Raw genomic sequence first — 15,624 nt, 5'->3', positions numbered from 1 at the left:
GATTTAGAAGGGCTGGTTTGGAAAATTGAAGAGAATGACCGGGGTCCAGGGGCCTTCTTGACCCCTAGAAGGTTTAAGGGGGTTTTTTTAGTATGAAATTTAAATTTTAGATAATGTTTAAGACTGTATAATTTAATATAAAATATATTAAATGATGTAAGGCTATCCACTCTGTTGCCAATGTTCCCTCCCACTTCCACTCCATGTCTCTTGTGATACTTCAAGTTTCCTTAATGTCTCCCCCGTGTTTGTTCACCTCTTACTTATGTCTAGAGTGTCACACACCAGGCTCTCAGGTCCTATCACTTACCTCTTTGCTGCCTTTCCAAGTTGTCCCTGCGGTCCTCAGGCTCTGCTGGTTTCACACCTCTCTGTAAGAAGGTGTCTAGACTGTCTCCACTCCAGAGATCCCTCCAGAATTAAAGTATGGGCGTGGCCATCTTGAATTCCCTCCAAAACCAGTCCATGAGAGCTGCCATCTTGTATATAGTCACCTGATCCATTTCAGCAACTCAGAGTGCTGCTTCTGCCCAGCTGATTGCAGTCACCAATCAGGAATCAACAACAACTATAAAAGGACTTCCTAGAGCCTTTACCTGTTGCCAGTGCAATGTTGTATTTCAGATGCCAGCCTGGTTGCCCGGTTGCCCGTCCATCCCAGTCTGATTCCAGCAATCTGGTTCCATCCACTCCGGTTACAGCAATCCCCTTTCAGCATTACGGGTCCAGTCTGGTACAGTATTCCAGTTCCTGTTTGCTCTCTTCTGCTAGTGTTATCACCATCTCCACCAGTCCATTCACTACATGCAGAGGAACACTATCAGGCCACCCAGCTTTGTCCACATAATCACCAGTCCAGCTCCAAAGACACAACCCAGTCTGGGTACAGATCCTCAGGCGTGACATAAGAGCTGTTCACTGACCCCCGTGTTTTGGTTTTGATTTTGGTTTTTGATCTGTATTAAGTTCGTGTTCTGGTTTTGGTTTTTGATTTATTGTTTTTGTTTTTTTTATTACATTACACTCAATAACACTAATTTCCAGTCATTTCCAGTTAATTTTGAACACCTCACAGGTCACAATATTATGTCAATCCACTTTCGGCCAAAGACTGCAGCAAGCTGGATGGATATTAAGTGACAGAGCAATGGCACGAACACACGGCAGTTCATAGCACATCTAGGTAACATTGCCACACAGCAGTGGCAGAAAAGAAAAGTGGTGCAAGATGCAGTTGTCCTTGGGCCCTCCCACCCACCCTTATGTAAGAAACTGAAAAGGACATGTACAGTTTAACAAACCAAGCACTCCAGCGACAAGGAATGCAACCTTTGAGGCTGAAGTGCCTGGTTTGTTTCGGCTCCCACAAAACAAGCTACCAATACCTTAGCTGCCTTAAGACCAACAGTGCTGTCAATGAACTCTACAGTGGCAAGATGTTGTCATTATCCTCACCCTCATCAGTGTGTATATCATCCTCACTCAATATTAAATCATCCCTGGTGGAATGCACCATTACAGAAGTCTCTGTACTTTGATGTAATTGCCAGTAAAGACCTTCCTCGTGGAATTTGTAGTTCATTTTGATGAACATCATCTTTTACACATTGTTAGGAAGTAGTCTCCTATGCCGATCGCTGACAAGGTTCCCTGCTGTGCTGAAAATTCTTTCTAAGTACACACTGGAGGGTGGGCAGCTTTGGTATTGCAAAGCAAGTTTGTACATGGGACTCCAAATTGCTTTTTCTTCCTCCCAGTATATAAAGGGTGTCAGGGTTCCCAAGGTAAGACTACGGAGAGAGGATAAATGAATGAAGTGGTTTATTAGATAACACAGATAACACTGGTTCAATATGCAAGACTGGCAAGGCAGTAATGAACTACAGTTCATAACAATGGAATAAGCAACAATAATCAGTGATGCAGGCACAGATAGTGGAACGGATAACAGAAGTCAGTGATGCGGGTTGATTGGATAACAGGTGTAGCGTTTACCACGAGTAATGGAACAGGTCTGCAGAGATGAAGGAAATCCAATATACAGCAGTGATGAATACACAGCAGAAATGAATAACCGTTCACCACGGATAATTGAACAGGTCTGCAGAGCTGAGGGAAATCCAATATACAGCAGCGATGAATACACAGCAGAAATGAATAGCAGTTTACCATGGATTGTAGCACAGGTATGCAGAGATGAGAGGAATCCAATATTCAGCAGGTGATGAACACACCAGAGATGAGTTGCAGTTACCACGAATTGTGGCACAGGTATGCAGAGATGAGGGAAATCCAACATACAGCAGCGATGAGTTACAGTTACCACGGATTGTGGCACAGGGATGAGAGGAATCCAGCAAACAGTAGCGATGAACACAGCAGCAGAGATAAATATCCAGGAATCAAGTATTGCTTCTAATCAGATACAGTGACCTGATGATCTGGCAAAGGTTGCTTGAACCAGACAGGCTTATATAGACCAGAACCAGGTGTAAAGCCCTCAGCAATAATGAGGCAGGTAAGAACAATCCAAGTAGCACAGTGACCCCTTTGGTGGGCAGTGGTACTACAGGCAGGACAATATATGCAAAAGATCCCACAAAGTACCTGCAGACAGGAGCTGCAGAATGCAAGACGTGACAAAGGGACTGTCTGACATGTCAATTTGTGTGCTATCATTAAAATCATCCTCCACCATCCTTTGGATGATAATAGTAGGATCAAGTGGAGTTACGGTTAAGGTGTCAACCGTAACTCCACTTGGTCAATTGGTCAATTGTTTTCGACCAGAAGTCAAAATGTTGTGCTGGTTCATCTGCATCATCCCTGGTTCTCTTTGGAAAGCTAAGATTTTTTCCTAGCAGCAGTTGCCTGAGACACTGAAAGAGAAGACACCGTTGTGTCACGTAGCACTTGAGCTATCAACTTGCTCACCTGGAGCTCCTTGCATCTCTTGAGATCTTGGTCAGTTGCAAGCAAAGAAAAGACATAGCTCCTAAAATTAGGATCAAGCACAATTGCCAAAATGTAGTTATCCAATTTCAAGATTTTGATTACTCTTGGATCCTGGTGAAGCGAATAAAGTACTTGATCTTCAAGTCCGACATACTTGGCGTAATGGCTTTGTTTCATCTCCTCCTTCAGTTTCTCAAGCTGCTTTTCCACAAGTCTAATTAAGGGAATCACTTGCATCAAGCTAGCAGTGTCTGAACTCACTTCACAGGTGACTTCTTCAAATGTAAAGTATTCTCCATTACGTAGGACTAAAATACATTTCCCCTCCTTTCCCAATGTCATGGCTTGTGGAATAAGCATGGATGGCTTTTCGCTGTTCCTCTACCTTCAGAAACATATAAAGGGTGGAATTCCACCTTGCTACCACCTCTTGCTTCAGAATTGTTCTTGTAGCTGCTGCAATCTCCTACATGATGTCGCAGAATTCCGGAAATTTCCCTTAATTTTATGGGCCATAGACAGCATCTCCTGCACGTCCGTTATTTTTCAAAAAGCTCTGCACCACCAAGAATGTGATGGAATTCACCCAGCTGTAATTAGAGATGCTCGGGCTCGGTTCTCCGAGAACCGAGTCCACCCGAACTTCGCAAATCTGAGTACCGAGCCGAGCCAGCTCGGGTGCCCTTGGAAGTGAAAACGAGGCAAAAACATCATCGTTGCGTCGTCGGATCTGGCGAGTTTTGGATTCTATAAGTACCGCCCTCTACGGAGATCCAGCGCCATTTCACAGAAAGACACAGAAGGAGTAGCAGGGTTGTTGGCAGTCTCCAGTGCAGTTGGGCAGCATCATTAATGAAAGAGGAAGAGGAACGGTGGCAGTGCACTTGGCAGTCTGCACTGACATTGTACTGTGACATAGCTCACACAGAAACAGAAGAGGTGGCAGTTTTCAGAGCTGAAAGACAAATTATAGGGCTGGCAGTGTTCTTCAAAGGCTCCAGTGACATTGTACTGTGCCATAGCTCACCCAGAAACAGGAGAGGTGGCAGTTTTTAGTGCTGAAAGCAAAATTGTAATAATAGGGCTGGCAGTGTTTTTAAAAGTCTCCAGTGACATTCTACTGTGGCATAGCTCATACAGAAACAGGATGGATAACAGTGTCCTTGTCACTCTCCAGTCACATTGCTCAGTGCCATTGCTCATACAGAAACAGGAGGGGTGGCAGTGTTCTTGTCACTCTCCAGTCTTCAGTCACATTGTTCTTGTCAGTCTCCACTCTCAGTGCCGTTGGTTACACAGAAACAGGGGTGGCAGTGTTCTTGTCACTCTCCAGTCTCAGTGTCGTTGGTCACACGGAAACAGGGATGGCAGTGTTCTTGTCACTCTCCAGTCACATTGTACTTGTCCTTCTCCAGTCTCAGTCATGATGATACTAATCCCTCTACGTCATGTGCTAAAGCATATATTCAAGAACCGAGTGGTTATAAGTCTGGGAAACAAAAATGTAAAAAAAAGATTGTACCTTTTAAAGAAAAAAAACACCTCTCTAATAAAGATGAAAGTTTACTGTCTGGCGCTCCGCGGCCTCCATGGCCACATGCGTCTCTGCTGCCTCCATAGCAGCATGCCCAGGCGTGGGCTGGCAGATGTCAGCCCGGGGGGGCGCACAGGCAGCCGCATCACGTGACACGCGATGCGGCCACGTCATTGATGACGCGGCCTACCGCCCAGACCTAACACCGGTAAAACTGAGCGGCCTGGGCCAGCCCACCCCTGAGCATGCCTCTCCGCCGACTGGCACTGGCGTTCTGCAGCTTCCTTCTCTTGGAACTGCTGTATAAGCTGAATTTTGGTTGCAATGTCCGCTGGGCCCTAATGTTTTAGGGCAGTTTGCCGCGACTCTCTTCCTCTCTGTTCCGACGTCCCCGGCCATCGACATGGCGACCGTTGCCAATGGTCGGACTCCGAAACCTCTAAACATCGCGCCCCGGCGTTATTGAGCAGCCGGGCGCATGCGCTGCAACTAATACAGTCTGTGGGCTGATTAAACTAGTTAATTAGGGCATTACCTACCCCTGTGGTCTGTTACAGGGCAAAGCCCTGATTTTTGGCACTATTTAAGGCAGGGAGGGCTTAGCCTCCCTGCCGGTTATAGCGTCCTAGTTTTGTACTTGTGCTGACCTGCTCTGGATTCTCTGCTGGATTTCTGTTGTGACCTTCTGCCTGTTTACTGGACCTTGCCTTATTGCCTGTGACCCTGACCTTTTTGGCCTGTACCTTGGATTCTGTTGTTCTGCTCGGGACCTTGACCATTGGCGTGTTTTCTGACCATTCTACCCTGAAAGTGACCCCTGACCTTGGCTTTCGTCTGACCATCCTTACCATCTGTACTGTCTCCAGGTCTGCGCTGCGGTTAGTATAACAAACCTACACTACATTGGAGTTAAGTCCTGGGGGCATCCAAGTACCTGTGAGCGCGTCTAGCTCTACGGGAAAGGCGGCTACTATAGGTGAAGACCTCCACCTATTAGTTCTGCAGGTTCGCTATCTGACCACTAGCAGCCTAACATGTCCACAGCAGTGTTCACACTTGAACTATTAGAATTATCAGAAATTAACATTCCACGGTTTTGAGCAATATCCACAGTCAGGTCCTCTTCTAAATCCTGACTGTGCCCTTCCTGTGGCAAATCTCTAACTTGGTGCTGATCTCTCTGCATAAGGGCTTCAATTGCTCCTTGCTTTTGCCACTAGTGGGAATTCCTCCCTCCTTACTTTGTGCCATCAGCGCCTCCTTTGTCATGCTTTATTATGTCGCAGCCATCTCCTCAGTTATGTTGCAAAATAAAAACAGAGAGAAAGAAAGGGAACTGCTTTGCACATATGTCTTAAAAAATAAAAATAAGCCCTGAGATTTGTCCTTTGTTCTTATAAAACTAATGAATTCCTTGCAAGGTTACAATTAGGGATGAGCGCACTCGGATTTATGAAATCCGAGCCCACCCGAACGTTGCGGATCCGAGTCGGATCCGAGACAGATCCGGGTATTGGCGCCAAATTCAAAAGTGAAACTGAGGCTCTGACTCATAATCCCGTTGTCGGATCTCGCGATACTCGGATCCTATAAATTCCCCGCTAGTCGCCGCAATCTTCACTCGGGCATTGATCAGGGTAGAGGGAGGGTGTGTTAGGTGGTCCTCTGTGCTGTTTAGTTCTGTGCTGTTTAGTTCTGTGCTGTTTAGTTCTGTGCTGTTTAGTGCTGTGCTGTGCTGTGCTGTTTAGTGCTGTGCTGTGCTGTGCTGTGCTGTGCTGTGCTGTGTTCTGCAGTATCAGTCCAGTGGTGCTGTGTGCTGTGCTCTGTCCTTCTGAGGTCAGTGGTGCTGCTGGGTCCTGTGCTGTGTCCTGTTCAGTCCAGTGGTGCTGTGTCCTGTGCTCTGTGCTTCTAAGGGCATAGTTATTTCCCCAATATTCCCCTGTGTTTAAAAAAATAAAAAAAAGTTTTTTTAAAAAATACCAAAAACTACTTTAATATTTTTTAATTACCACAAAATTTTCACAACCAATCCTGCAGTATAAGCCCATTGGTACTGCAATATTACCAAGTTCACACATTCAGCAGTAAAAGTCCAGTGGTACTGCAATATTACAAAGTTTACACATTCTGCAGTATCAGTCCAGTGGTGCTGTGTCCTGTGCTCTGTCCTGCTGAGTTCCGTAGTGCTGCTGGGTCCTGTGCCGTGTCCTGTTCAGTCCAGTGGTGCTGTGTCCTGTGCTCTGTGCTTCTAAGGGCATAGTTATTTCCCCATTATTCCCAAGTTTGTAAAAAATAAAAAAAAAGTAAAAAAAAATAAAAAATTTAAAAAAAAAAAAAATATATAATAATTATAACCAAATTTGCAAAACCAATCCAGCATTATAAGTCCATTGGTACTGCAATATTACCAAGTTCACACATTCTGCAGTATCAGTCCAGTGGTGCTGTGTCCTGTGCTCTGTCCTGCTGAGTTCCGTAGTGCTGCTGGGTCCTGTGCCGTGTCCTGTTCAGTCCAGTGGTGCTGTGTCCTGTGCTCTGTGCTTCTAAGGGCATAGTTATTTCCCCATTATTCCCAAGTTTGTAAAAAATAAAAAAAAAGTAAAAAAAAATAAAAAATTTAAAAAAAAAAAAAATATATAATAATTATAACCAAATTTGCAAAACCAATCCAGCATTATAAGTCCATTGGTACTGCAATATTACCAAGTTCACACATTCTGCAGTATCAGTCCAGTGGTGCTGTGTCCTGTGCTCTGTCCTGCTGAGTTCCGTAGTGCTGCTGGGTCCTGTGCCGTGTCCTGTTCAGTCCAGTGGTGCTGTGTCCTGTGCTCTGTGCTTCTAAGGGCATAGTTATTTCCCCACTATTCCCAAGTTTTTTAAAAATAAGAAAAAAGTAAAAAAAAATAAAAAATTTAAAAAAAAAAAAAAAAATTATAATTATAACCAAATTTGCAAAACGAATCCAGCAGTATAAGTCCATTGGTACTGCAATATTACCAAGTTCACACATTCTGCAGTATCTTGTGCTACATATAATGGAGACCAAAAATTTGGAGGATAAAGTAGGGAAAGATCAAGACCCACTTCCTCCTAATGCTGAAGCTGCTGCCACTAGTCATGACATAGACGATGAAATGCCATCAACGTCGTCTTCCAAGCCCGATGCCCAATCTCGTAGTACCGGGCATGTAAAATCCAAAAAGCCCAAGTTAAGAAAAAGTAGCAAAAAGAGAAACTTTAAATCATCTGAGGAGAAACGTAAAGTTGCCAATATGCCATTTACGACACGGAGTGGCAAGGAACGGCTTAGGCCCTGGCCCGTGTTCATGACTAGTGGTTCAGCTTCACCCACGGATCTTAGCCCTCCTCCTCCTCCCCCCCCCTACAAAAAATTGAAGAGAGTTATGCTGTCAGCAACAAAACAGCAAACAACTCTGCCTTCTAAAGAGAAATTATCACAAATCCCCAAGGCGAGTCCAAGGGTGTTGGTGGTTGTCAAGCCTGACCTTCCCATCACTGTACGGGAAGAGGTGGCTCGGGAGGAGGCTATTGATGATGTAGCTGGCGCTGTGGAGGAACTTGATGATGAGGATGGTGATGTGGTTATTGTAAATGAGGCACCAGGGGGGGAAACAGCTGATGTCCATGGGATGAAAAAGCCCATCGTCATGCCTGGTCAGAAGACCAAAAAATGCACCTCTTCGGTCTGGAGTTATTTTTATCCAAATCCAGACAACCAATGTATGGCAATATGTAGCTTATGTAAAGCTCAAATAAGCAGGGGTAAGGATCTTGCCCACCTAGGAACATCCTCCCTTATACGTCACCTGAATAACCTTCATAGTTCAGTGGTTAGTTCAGGAACTGGGGCTAGGACCCTCATCGGTACAGGGACACCTAAATCCCGTGGTCCAGTTGGATACACACCAGCAACACCCTCCTCGTCAACTTCCTCCACAATCTCCATCAGATTCAGTCCTGCAGCCCAAGTCAGCAGCCAGACTGAGTCCTCCTCAATACGGGATTCATCCGAGGAATCCTGCAGCGGTACGCCTACTACTGCCACTGCTGCTGTTGCTGCTGTTAGTCGGTCATCTTCCCAGAGGGGAAGTCGTAAGACCGCTAAGTCTTTCACCAAACAATTGACCGTCCAACAGTCGTTTGCCATGACCACCAAATACGATAGTAGTCACCCTATTGCAAAGCGTATAACTGCAGCTGTAACTGCAATGTTGGTGTTAGACGTGCGCCCGGTGTCCGCCATCAGTGGAGTGGGATTTAGAGGGTTGATGGAGGTATTGTGTCCCCGGTACCAAATCCCCTCGAGATTCCACTTCACTAGGCAGGCGATACCAAAAATGTACAGAGAAGTACGATCAAGTGTCCTCAGTTGTCACGGGCACTAGGAGTCTTTACCCAGGGATCACCAGGTGATAGGCTTACCAGAGCAGTATAGGTGGTAATATGGTACTCTGGTAGCAGGGTGATCACGGAACAGGAAATAGCAGATGATGAGATGCTCAGGAAAGTCTATGACTAGCAGCACTGGCAATATGGAGGTAGTAATACACGAGGAACTGTATGGACAAAGGACACGTGAAGGTAGTCAGTGGTCTGCGGTAGCAAGTTGTACCACTGCTATAGTGAGGAGGAATGTCCAACAGAAACGAGGAGGTGATGAGAGTCAGCGGTCTGCGGATAGCAAGTTGTACCGCTGTCTGAGTGAAGGAATGGAATCCAAGTGGAGGTATCCGGGGAGTCAGTGGTCTGCGTTAGCAAGTTGTACCACTGCTATGTGAGAGGATACTGGAACAGGTGAAACTGTAAACAGGAGTCAGTGGTCTGCCACTAGCAAGTTGTACTACTGAATATATATGTGAGGAGGTGCACGGGGAGAGACTGCAACACAATATATACACGGGCACCTTGACTTTGATCCACAGTAATATGCACAATATAAATGTATAAATGACTGAACAACACTGCCAATATAGAAAGTCTCTTGAAGCAATCCGGCATGAGATAACACAGTCAATGATGGCAGTAGAGTCAGCAGATAGTACACTCCAGAGGAGAACCAACACAGTCCAGCAAGGTATGCAATACACAGCACAGTCAATGGGAAGTATGCATACCGTGGTTCAGGAGAAGGCAGTCAGACAGGAGTGCAGAGATACCTGAAGGGCAGGAGGCCAGCAGGATACAAGTCCCTGGATGGGTGAAGCAGGGGTCTAGCAGGTGCAGCGCACAGGTAGGTAGACCAGCAGGGAACACAGGAAGGCGTGGAGAGCGGATCAGCAGTAGATGGATGAGTAGCGCTGAGAAGAAACAGCAGCGGGTCTCTGCGGGAACACGGAGGTAACCAATAGCAACCAGCAGGTGCAGTAACGATGGAACACCGGAGCAGAGTTGAACTGGAACAGATGATCACGGAGAGTAGCGGGTAGCAATAGTGGCAGCAGACTCAAGGAAACACGGTAGAGTTGACAAGGACTGAAGACTGAAGCGCACAGAGGCAGCGGATAGGAATCAGTTAAACAGTCACGATGAAACACAGACGGGTTGCAGGTTGAAGACTGTAGTGCACGGAGGCAGCGGATAGGAATCAGCTAGCAGTCACGATGATGAAACACAGACGAGTTGCAGGTTGAAGACTGTAGTGCACGGAGGCCGCGGATAGGAATCAACCAAACAGTCACGATGATGAAACACAGACGAGTTGCAGGTTGAAGCCTGTAGTGCACGGAGGCAGCGGATAGGAATCAGCTGGCAGTCACAATCATGAACAGGTGAGTGGATGTGGTTGAAGCCTGTAATGCACGGAGGCAGCGGATAGGCATCAGCTAACAGTCCCAATGATACATGGTAGAGTTGAAGTGATAGAAGACTGTAGTGCACGGAGGCAGCGGATAGGAATCAGCTCACAGTCACGATGATACAGTAGATGGTAGAAGTGGTATGGGAACCACAGTAGCAGAAGTGGTTTGGAAACCACAGAGGTAGAAGTGGTTTGGAAACCACAGGAATCAGCAGGGCTGAATAAACACGGAAACACAGGAACACCTTCAGAGACTCATGGGGAATGAGACTCCAAGATCAGGCAACGTGGTGTTGACCACAGGTGCTTAATATAGGGAGGTTGCCTGATCTGCCAATTAAGTTAAAGGAACATACACTGAAGGTTTGGAAAGGGCTGCGCATGCGCAGTCCCTCAGGATAGAGGACGTCCACGGTTCCTAATAGTCCGGGAAGAAGCACTCACAGTCCGGTGAGTGACAGTACCCCCCCTTTTAAAGGTGGGCACAGAACGCCTGGAACCGGGCTTGTCCGGATTTTTGGAATAAAACTTCTTCAGAAGGGCAGGAGCATTAAGATCTTCAGCTTTGATCCATGAACGCTCTTCAGGACCAAAGCCCTTCCAATGAACGAGGAAACGGAGGACTCCTCGCGAAATTTTTGCATCCAATACCTCAGTAATCTCGAAATCCTCCTCCTGATGAACTTGAACTGGCTGCGGTGCTGAGGGAGGAGTCGAGAAACGATTGATAATAAGAGGTTTGAGTAAGGACACATGGAAGGCATTGGAAATCCGAAGATTCTTAGGAAGAAGAAGTTTAACACATACTGGATTGATAACTTGAATGATCCTATATGGACCAATAAAACGAGGGGCGAATTTCATAGATGGAACCTTCAAACGAATATTTTTGGTAGATAACCAGACACGATCTCCAATTTTTAGTGGTGGAATAGCCCGCCTCTTCTTATCTGCGAAAGACTTATATTTGTTAGATGTCTTCTTTAAACAGGTTTTGACCTGAGACCAGATATTTTTGAAGGTCTGACAAGCAGTCTCCACAGCAGGAACTTGGGTGGGCGGGAGGGCAGGAAATTCCGGAAAAGACGGATGGTGACCGTAGACCACAAAGAATGGAGTTTTGGATGATGACTCATGGTACATGTTGTTATGGGCGAATTCAGCCCAAGGGAGCAATTCTACCCAGTTGTCTTGGTTGGCTGAAGAGAACATCCTAATAAAAGTCTCAAGATCTTGATTGACTCGTTCCGTTTGTCCGTTAGATTGCGGATGGTAAGACGATGAGAGTGCTAATCGTATGCCCAAGGTTTTACAAAGGGCCCGCCAGAATCTGGAAACGAATTGTACTCCTCTATCTGACACAATCTCAGACGGACATCCATGGATGCGGAAGATTTCTTTAATGAAATGTTCAGCCAGAGTAGACGAGGAAGGTAAACCGGACAGAGGGACGAAATGAGCCATCTTCGAAAATCTGTCTACCACTACCCAAATAGTATTGTGATTCTTACTTGGTGGCAAATCAGTAACGAAATCCATACTAATATGGGTCCAAGGCTTGGACGGAATGGGTAGTGGTCGCAGCAACCCTGCTGGAGTTCTGCGGGAGGATTTGAACTGAGAACATAAATCACAGGAAGCAATAAACTCTTTGACGTCTCTCCTCATTGAAGGCCACCAGTAACTACGAGAGAGAATCTCAAAGGTCTTATGTTCACCGGCGTGTCCAGAAAAACGAGAGGCATGGAACCACGAAAGGATTTTCCTCCTCAGAGTAGGAGGCACGAGGGTTTTCCCAAATGGTAGCATTTTGGTGGATGAAGCAGCCAGAGAAATACATTTGGGGTCTAGAATAGCATGGTTGGGAACCTCTTCTACATCAGAGGACGTCACAAAAGCTCGAGATAGAGCGTCAGCTTTCTTGTTCTTAGCAGCTGGTTTGAAGGTTATAATTAATTCAAAACGGGAAAAGAAAAGAGACCATCTTGCTTGACGAGGGTTCAAGCATTGAGCAGATTGCAAATATGACAAGTTCTTATGATCCGTGAAGATCGTCACCGGATGGCGAGCTCCTTCCAACAAGTATCTCCATTCCTCTAATGCAGCTTTGATGGCCAGCAACTCCTTGTCCCCGATAGTATAGTTTTTCTCTGCGGGCAGAAGACCCCGAGAGTAGAAGGCACAAGGATGTAATTTTTGTTGCTCCGAGCGTTGGGAGAGAATAGCTCCTAAGCCCACATTAGAGGCATCTACTTCTAGGAAGAAGGGGAGTGTCACATCAGGTTGTCGCAGAATGGGAGCAGACGAGAAGGACTCTTTGAGGATTTGAAAGGCTTGGAGAGCCTCAGATGACCATTGCTTAGTATTAGCCCCTTTCCGAGTTAAGGCCACAATGGGAGATGCAATGGATGAGAAGTCTTGAATGAAGCGTCTATAGTAATTGGCAAAACCTAAAAAACGCTGGATGGCACGAAGAGTAGTTGGCTGAGGCCAATGTAGTACAGCATTTACTTTGTCTGGATCCATCTTCAGGCCAACTCCGGAAACTATATACCCCAAGAATGGAATCTGGGGTAACTCGAATGAACATTTTTCCAATTTACAGAACAATGAGTTTTTCCGTAGTCTGGAGAGGACCTCTGCCACATGTTGGTGATGAGAAGGCAGGTCCTGTGAGAAGATCAATATGTCGTCCAGGTAGACAACGACACATACATATAATAAGTCCCGAAAGATCTCATTGATGAAACCCTGGAAAACCGCGGGGGCATTACACAGCCCGAAGGGCATTACTAAATATTCGTAATGCCCATCTCTGGTGTTAAACGCGGTCTTCCATTCGTCACCGGAACGGATTCTAATTAAATTGTAGGCACCACGAAGATCCAACTTAGTAAATATCCGAGCTCCCTTGATGCGATCAAATAGCTCAGTGATCAGCGGAATGGGATACCGATTCTTGATAGTAATGGCGTTGAGTCCACGAAAATCTATACAAGGGCGTAATGATCCATCCTTCTTTTTGACGAAGAAGAACCCAGCTCCAGCGGGAGAGGTGGAAGGTCGAATGAACCCACGCTGGAGATTCTCCTGTATGTACTCAGATGTGGCTTGAGTTTCAGGTAACGAGAGAGGATAGACCCGACCCCTGGGAGGAGTCTTGCCAGGTAGAAGGTCGATCGGACAATCCCAAGAACGATGAGGAGGAAGACGTTCAGACTGAGCTTTATCAAACACATCGGCAAATGAAGCATACTGAGGAGGGAGTCCCGGGGAGGAAGATGAGATGGAAGATTGCTGTACTTTAAGAGGAATAACTTGAGAGAGACAACGATGGTGACATTCAGGCCCCCAAGACGTAACTTGAGGGGTGCGCCAGTCAATCTGGGGAGAGTGACATTGAAGCCATGGAAGGCCTAAGACAATCGGACTTGTCGTAACAGGAAGAATTAAAAACGAAATTTCTTCATGGTGTAGTACACCAATCTGAAGGGTTACTGGAGACGTACTCTGGGTGATGAGACCATTGATGAGACGTGATCCATCTATAGCCGTCACAGTAATGGGTGTTTTTAAAGTGATCACTGGTAGGGACCATTGATTCACTAGTGATTTAGAAATGAAATTTCCTGCTGCTCCGGAATCAATCAATGCCTGTGACTCAAAGGATTTGGTAGCAAAGGAAATCGTAACATCGAAAGCGCAGACTTTAGATTTCATAGACAATGGAGAGGACTCCAGGGACCCTAACTTCACCTCTCCAGAACTAGTTAGGGCCTGGCATTTCCCGATTTCTTAGGGCAAGAACTGAGCATATGTGTGGAATCAGCACAATAGATACAGAGTCTATTCTTTACTCTTCGTTTCCTCTCTTCTAAAGATAATTTGGAACGTCCTATCTCCATGGGAATCACAGAAGGTGAAACTGGACGAAATTGAGGGTTTAAACGAAGAGGTGCTTTAGCAGAAGTTGTTTTCTCAGATTCTCTTTCACGAAATCTCATGTCTACACGATGGCAAAGAGAGATCAAATCTTCTAGTGACGAAGGAAGCTCTTGGGTAGTCAGTGCATCTTTAATTTTATCGGAGAGCCCCTGCCAGAAGGCGGCAACTAATGCTTCAGTGTTCCACTGAAGTTCAGAGGCTAAGATCCTAAATTGAATGACATACTGTCCTACTGTATGGGAGCCTTGTCGCAAACGAAGAATGCTGGAAGCAGCGGAGGTCACACGACCTGGTTCATCGAACACACTTCGGAACGTGGAAATGAATTTGGCACTATCTTGTAGAATTGGATCGTTTCTTTCCCACAGAGGGGAGGCCCAAGCCAGGGCTTGTCCAGAAAACAATGAGATAAGATAGGCCACTCTGGAACGATGGGTAGAAAAATTTTGAGGTTGGAGTTCAAAATGGACTGAACATTGGTTAAGGAAACCTCTACAAGTTTTGGGGTCCCCGTCATATTTTGACGGAGTAGGCAGGTGAAGCGTAGGAGCTGTAGACACCTGGGATGGCACTGGGGAAACGGAGGAAAGCACAGGAGCTTCAATACTAGCTGTAACAGTCTGTCCAGATGTTCCTTGGGAGGTTAACGATTGGTAACATTGAAGTAACAGCTGTTGGCGAGCATCCTGTTGCTCCACACGGCTGACCAGATGCTGCAGCATCTCTTTAGCAGTAGGTTCCGTATCTGGGTCTGTCATGGCCTGATCTTACTGTCACGGGCACTAGGAGTCTTTACCCAGGGATCACCAGGTGATAGGCTTACCAGAGCAGTATAGGTGGTAATATGGTACTCTGGTAGCAGGGTGATCACGGAACAGGAAATAGCAGATGATGAGATGCTCAGGAAAGTCTATGACTAGCAGCACTGGCAATATGGAGGTAGTAATACACGAGGAACTGTATGGACAAAGGACACGTGAAGGTAGTCAGTGGTCTGCGGTAGCAAGTTGTACCACTGCTATAGTGAGGAGGAATGTCCAACAGAAACGAGGAGGTGATGAGAGTCAGCGGTCTGCGGATAGCAAGTTGTACCGCTGTCTGAGTGAAGGAATGGAATCCAAGTGGAGGTATCCGGGGAGTCAGTGGTCTGCGTTAGCAAGTTGTACCACTGCTATGTGAGAGGATACTGGAACAGGTGAAACTGTAAACAGGAGTCAGTGGTCTGCCACTAGCAAGTTGTACTACTGAATATATATGTGAGGAGGTGCACGGGGAGAGACTGCAACACAATATATACACGGGCACCTTGACTTTGATCCACAGTAATATGCACAATATAAATGTATAAATGACTGAACAACACTGCCAATAT

The sequence above is a fragment of the Mixophyes fleayi genome, chromosome 9, assembly GCF_038048845.1.
Source record: "Mixophyes fleayi isolate aMixFle1 chromosome 9, aMixFle1.hap1, whole genome shotgun sequence".
Taxonomy (NCBI): domain Eukaryota; kingdom Metazoa; phylum Chordata; class Amphibia; order Anura; family Limnodynastidae; genus Mixophyes; species Mixophyes fleayi.
Note: the sequence above shows the minus strand (reverse complement) of the source record.